Here is a 6,000-nt window from a genome sequence, read left to right on the forward strand (position 1 = left end):
GTGACCAGAGGGACTTGCATATTCCAGATGCACACGTGCCTGTGACCCTGGCACGCACGGAGGCTGCCAGAAGGCTCTCACTTTGGGATACCACAGGAGTTCCCCTTCTTTCTCCTTTCCTCTCTCTCTCCTTCCCTCCTTCCCTCTGGAAATAAATAAATGTAGAGAGACACGACAGCAGCGATGAAACTCTGAGATCCTGCTTCTGACTGTTCTCCCCTCAATCCTGAGTCCGTCTAGCCCTCTTGTGGAAGCTTGCTGAGTACCTTGTGCCACTTGAATGTAAAGATACCGATAAACAAAACATTGAACAGGTTATGAAGAGCTAATGTCAGTTCTAAGGACCAGGCTTGCTTTGGAGTCTTTTCTGGCAGGTAAACCTAATGAGTAAGTTTAAAATGATGAGAGCATTTATGATGAAAATCAAATGGATGAAGACCACGGTGTTTCAGGGTGGTATCAGTGTGCATCAGCTGATGTGGTTGCTCTCCACTCTAATAATATTCATAAATATTGTGCACCAAGGAATGTATCTCACCATGTTAGAGCCATGGCTAAATGCTAGCAAGGAAACTAAAAATAAGGATTTCCAAGAACGGGAAATTTTCGAGTTAAGGAGGGCAAGTCGTTTCTCTAAGGGGCACTTAATTCTTTTTTTTTTTTTTTCTGGAGAGGTTTTTGCTATAGGGCGCGTGCGCTCGCCAGACAGACAGAGACATAGAGACAGAAAGCGAGAAATCACCCCCCAGAAAGGATGGCCATGCCACAATCCATTCTCCTCCATGTTCCTCTTGGGATCTTGGGCACACATGCACATGCACCCGGCGTGAGTTTAAGCCACCGGGTCTGGGACTTGAACTGCGGTCGACTACATAGGAATCAGTGACATAGCCATTATACTAACTGCTGGTCCCAGGGGCACTTAATTCTTATCCCTCAAATTATTTGATATTTTTTTTCCTCAACGTTTTGGTGCTTGAGTATTATTGATTTCTACTATTTATGATTTGCTTCTTAAGTAGAAAAATGAACTTCTGATTTTTTTCTCTGTTTATTTATTTATTTCTGGGGAGAGAGAGGGAGGGGTACTCCCAAGAGAGTCTCCACACTGTGATCTTCCCTGAGCATGCCCAGTGTGATCAAGTAGACCAGGGCCACGAACTTGAAGTCTTCCCACGTCACCTCTCACATCATGCTGCAGCACCCCTGCTGCCTGTGCCACCATAGCTGGGCTGCCCTATTCACGTTTCAGCACGTAAGGGTTCAAATTCTTGGAGCTGCTTTGTGAATATGTTGAATATATAACTTAGTGAGAAGAGTTTCAATCCCAGAAACACTAGCTATGCCTGTTAGTGCAGCTTAGTTTCCTCATCAGTAAAAGTAAGGCTCTCAGAGATCTGTTTTTACATTCTATAGCGGCATAAAATAAAAATTTAACATTTGGATCTGACAGAACAAATTACACATCCTTGGGAATTTATGACTATTTACACTAGAAGGATGTATTTTCCTACATTAGAAAAACAGATTTAGAATTTAAATTTAGCTTCAAACTGGGATACACTGAGTTCTTTAGAAATGATATATGAATCAATGAGAATTCAGATGAACTAAACTGAAAAAAAACATCATACTGATCGTGTTTTGATTACATTTCATCCCTTATAACCATTCTTCCAGTGAGCTAACAAATCTGAAAGTGACTACTACTATATTCACCAAAATAAACCTGATCTGAAATCAAATATTTTATCATACTTAGACTCTTCTACATACACCATGATATACTGACTCAGACTTACACATTAATATTTATAGTACCCTGAACTCCATGACAACAGTGATGCTTTTATAAACTAAAAATAAGGATTTCCAAGAACGGGAAATTTTCGAGTTAAGGAGGGCAAGTCGTTTCTCTAAGGGGCACTTAATTCTTTTTTTTTTTTTTTTCTGGAGAGGTTTTTGCTATAGGGCGCGTGCGCTCGCCAGACAGACAGAGACATAGAGACAGAAAGCGAGAAATCACCCCCCAGAAAGGATGGCCATGCCACAATCCATTCTCCTCCATGTTCCTCTTGGGATCTTGGGCACACATGCACATGCACCCGGCGTGAGTTTAAGCCACCGGTTCTGGGACTTGAACTGCGGTCGACTACATAGGAATCAGTGACATAGCCATTATACTAACTGCTGGTCCCAGGGGCACTTAATTCTTATCCCTCAAATTATTTGATATTTTTTTTCCTCAACGTTTTGGTGCTTGAGTATTATTGATTTCTACTATTTATGATTTGCTTCTTAAGTAGAAAAATGAACTTCTGATTTTTTTCTCTGTTTATTTATTTATTTCTGGGGAGAGAGAGGGAGGGGTACTCCCAAGAGAGTCTCCACACTGTGATCTTCCCTGAGCATGCCCAGTGTGATCAAGTAGACCAGGGCCACGAACTTGAAGTCTTCCCACGTCACCTCTCACATCATGCTGCAGCACCCCTGCTGCCTGTGCCACCATAGCTGGGCTGCCCTATTCACGTTTCAGCACGTAAGGGTTCAAATTCTTGGAGCTGCTTTGTGAATATGTTGAATATATAACTTAGTGAGAAGAGTTTCAATCCCAGAAACACTAGCTATGCCTGTTAGTGCAGCTTAGTTTCCTCATCAGTAAAAGTAAGGCTCTCAGAGATCTGTTTTTACATTCTATAGCGGCATAAAATAAAAATTTAACATTTGGATCTGACAGAACAAATTACACATCCTTGGGAATTTATGACTATTTACACTAGAAGGATGTATTTTCCTACATTAGAAAAACAGATTTAGAATTTAAATTTAGCTTCAAACTGGGATACACTGAGTTCTTTAGAAATGATATATGAATCAATGAGAATTCAGATGAACTAAACTGAAAAAAAACATCATACTGATCGTGTTTTGATTACATTTCATCCCTTATAACCATTCTTCCAGTGAGCTAACAAATCTGAAAGTGACTACTACTATATTCACCAAAATAAACCTGATCTGAAATCAAATATTTTATCATACTTAGACTCTTCTACATACACCATGATATACTGACTCAGACTTACACATTAATATTTATAGTACCCTGAACTCCATGACAACAGTGATGCTTTTATTGATTTTTGTAGCCTCTAAAATACCTCCCACAGATTAGTTTCATAGTCAACATTCATTTAATAAATAAATAAAAACACAGATTCTGAGGTGCACAGGTCCTCAGGGAGTGTGACAGTGTACCATGGTGCTCCCGCGGCTCTGGGCTTCAGACTGGGAGGGGTGTTTGCAGCGAACAGAAGACTCAGTCATCTATGAGGCTGCCGAGAGTCTTCTGCTGCTCAACCAAAGTTGTCCATCTCAGACGTGAACTACTCATTCATTGGGGGAAAATATCCTATGGACACATAGGCTATTAAAACATGGGCTCGTCTCCCAGGATAGAGCCACACATTAAATTCTTAGAAACTCACCAATACTATAGAATGCTAACACATCCACAAGCCCCTTGTGATGCTGCTATAGACCTTGAATAGGGTGGACACGGATGAAATATGAACGGGAATAAGGTACACAGGCAGCTGGGGAAAGATACTGAAACAGGAAAATCACAAGCAGATGCAAAAGAAAATGATTTTTAAAATTTGCTAAAGGGTGCATGTGCTCACCAGAGAGATATATAAAGAGAGATAGTGAGAGAGAGAGAGAGAGGCTGGCCACACCATAATCCAGTCTCCTCCTTTCTCTTCTCAGGATTTGGGGTGTGCATGCACACATGCTTGCTGTATTTTTCAAGTTGCCAGGTTGGGACTTGAACTGTGCAGTCAGGCAGGCAGGATGCAGCTTTTTTTTTTTTTTTCTAACTTAGAAAGTTGATATATAATTCACATAGCATAATATTCACTCTTATTAAAGTCCACTATTGTATTCATACATAATGTGGTAAGAATTACAGGTGGGTAGTTAGAGTAGAGGACACATGGCAATACAAATGTCTACACTGCATGTCCCCTGGATGCAAATTATTCTTGGGAGGGAAGTGGGAGTATGAAAAGACTGTAGTTTACCTTTTAATGCTCTGCCTTGAGTTGTACCTGTTCCAGCCTGTGTGGTACAAAACTAGAGAAAAACAGAGTTTTGACAGAGGGAGTACAGGTTTGACAACACCGCACTTCAAGGGAAGAAATCTGGAAAAGTGCATAGAAACCTGTCTGATTAGATCACACTTGCTGCTTCGTTTCCTGCAGACCATTTACCTGCAGTGGTGAGTAGTAAAGAGGGTGTGATGGTTTGGGGGGGACCAGTGCAGCAAGCCAGGTGAGAAATTCTGGGAGGCTACATATCCCCTAGTAGCCCACCTTGGGGATGGAGGAATATTTCTGTGCAGGGAGGGTGGAGAATGGCAGTTCAAAAAGGGAAAGTCAAAATAAATTTTCCGGACCTACCAAGGAACGGAGAGAAGTGGACACTGGTGAACACATCCAAGGGCCCAGAGGTAACCCCAGGGGATCACTGCTTTTCTGGACACCATTATGCCCCAGGGCTCTGGTTTTTATAAGGAAAAACCTTTTCCTGAAAACCCTTCCTGCCCTACACCATTGTCCCCTTCCATCGAGAAGTAGTGACCCGTTGGTAAACTGGACTAGATTAAGCACGTGTCACTCAGTTCCTTCCTTTTGGGGATCTTCCTGACTACCAAAAATACACATCCCTCTCAAACCCCAACACTTGGCAGTATTCAGAATACCTTGGAGCAAAAGACAGCAAATTCCATGTCAAAAATCTATTTCAAACTCATAGGTTTAAACTAAAGATCTGCAATTGCTAAATTGCAGTTGACACATTGGTCAACTAAAAGCCAACTTGAAATCCTCTCTCAAGGACAAGACCATTGCATTGAATGTAATTTTGCATTTTACTGTAACAACAATCCAATTGGTAATATTAAATTCATATAGCCAAATATACTAGAATATTTCAATATTTACTATTAAGCATCATTCAAAATATTGTTTATTATTTATTCAAAATTTAACAATAAAAATAGTCAAAATAACTCAATTGATGTTTTGTTTATACAGGTAGTTTTAGCCAAGGCATAAAGGAGATTTCCTCCTAATCTTTCTGAGTTTAGAAGTTTCTAAGTCCTATTACCCATTTTTATTTATTTATTTATTTTCTGTTAATGGGTTTTGTTTTATTTTATTAATAATTGACAATTATTGTACATATTTACGGGATCCAGTGTGATGTTTTGATATATGTATACATTGCATAATAATCAAATCAGGGTAATTATCCATCACCTTTAATATATATTATTTCATTTAAGGGACAACATTGCAAATCCTCTTTGTCCATCTTGAAATATACATTATTGTCAGTTATAGTCATCTTACTATGTAACAGAACACAGAATTTATTCTTCCTACCCATTAGCTGTAACTTTGTACCCATTGAACAACTTCTTCCCCCACCCTTCAGCTGTACCTTCCCCAGCTGTCTGTAGTTACTATTCTACTTCTGAGATCAACTTTTTAAGATACAAAATGTCAGTAAGATAAAGCAGCATTTGTCTCTCTCTGTATTTTTAGGATTTTTTTTTTTGGTGGGTGGGAGTTTTTGCTACAGGGTGTGTGCCAGAAAGGCAGACAGAGAGAGAGAGACAGAAAGCGAGAAATTACCCTCCAGGGGGATGGTCACACCACAATCCCTTCTCCACCATTCTTCTCTTGGGATCTTGGGCATGCATGCACACACACCCGGTGTGAGTTTAAGCCACCAGGTCCGGGACTGGAACCAGGGTCGACTACATGGAAGTCCAGCCACGTAGCCATTACACCATCTGCTGGTCCCTCTGTGTATTTTTAAAGGCATGAAAAAATATATCATAACAAGATTGAGCCTCAGTTATCATTTAATTTTACATATGATGAATAAACAGATTGTTTAGACATACATTTTAAATAATTCTCTGTATGTTTT

The 6,000-nt window shown here is 40.0% G+C and overlaps 1 protein-coding gene across 1 annotated transcript in view; it reads right to left on the bottom strand.

Moving 5' to 3' along the window:
* The window catches only part of DNAH7 (dynein axonemal heavy chain 7), a 288,975-nt gene that overhangs the window by 197,447 nt on the left and 85,528 nt on the right, over positions 1-6,000 (bottom strand). The gene's annotated exons all lie outside the window — the stretch shown is intronic.

Source organism: Tupaia chinensis, unplaced genomic scaffold, assembly GCF_000334495.1.
Source record: "Tupaia chinensis unplaced genomic scaffold, TupChi_1.0 Scaffold145082_1, whole genome shotgun sequence".
NCBI classification, from domain to species: Eukaryota; Metazoa; Chordata; class Mammalia; order Scandentia; family Tupaiidae; genus Tupaia; species Tupaia belangeri.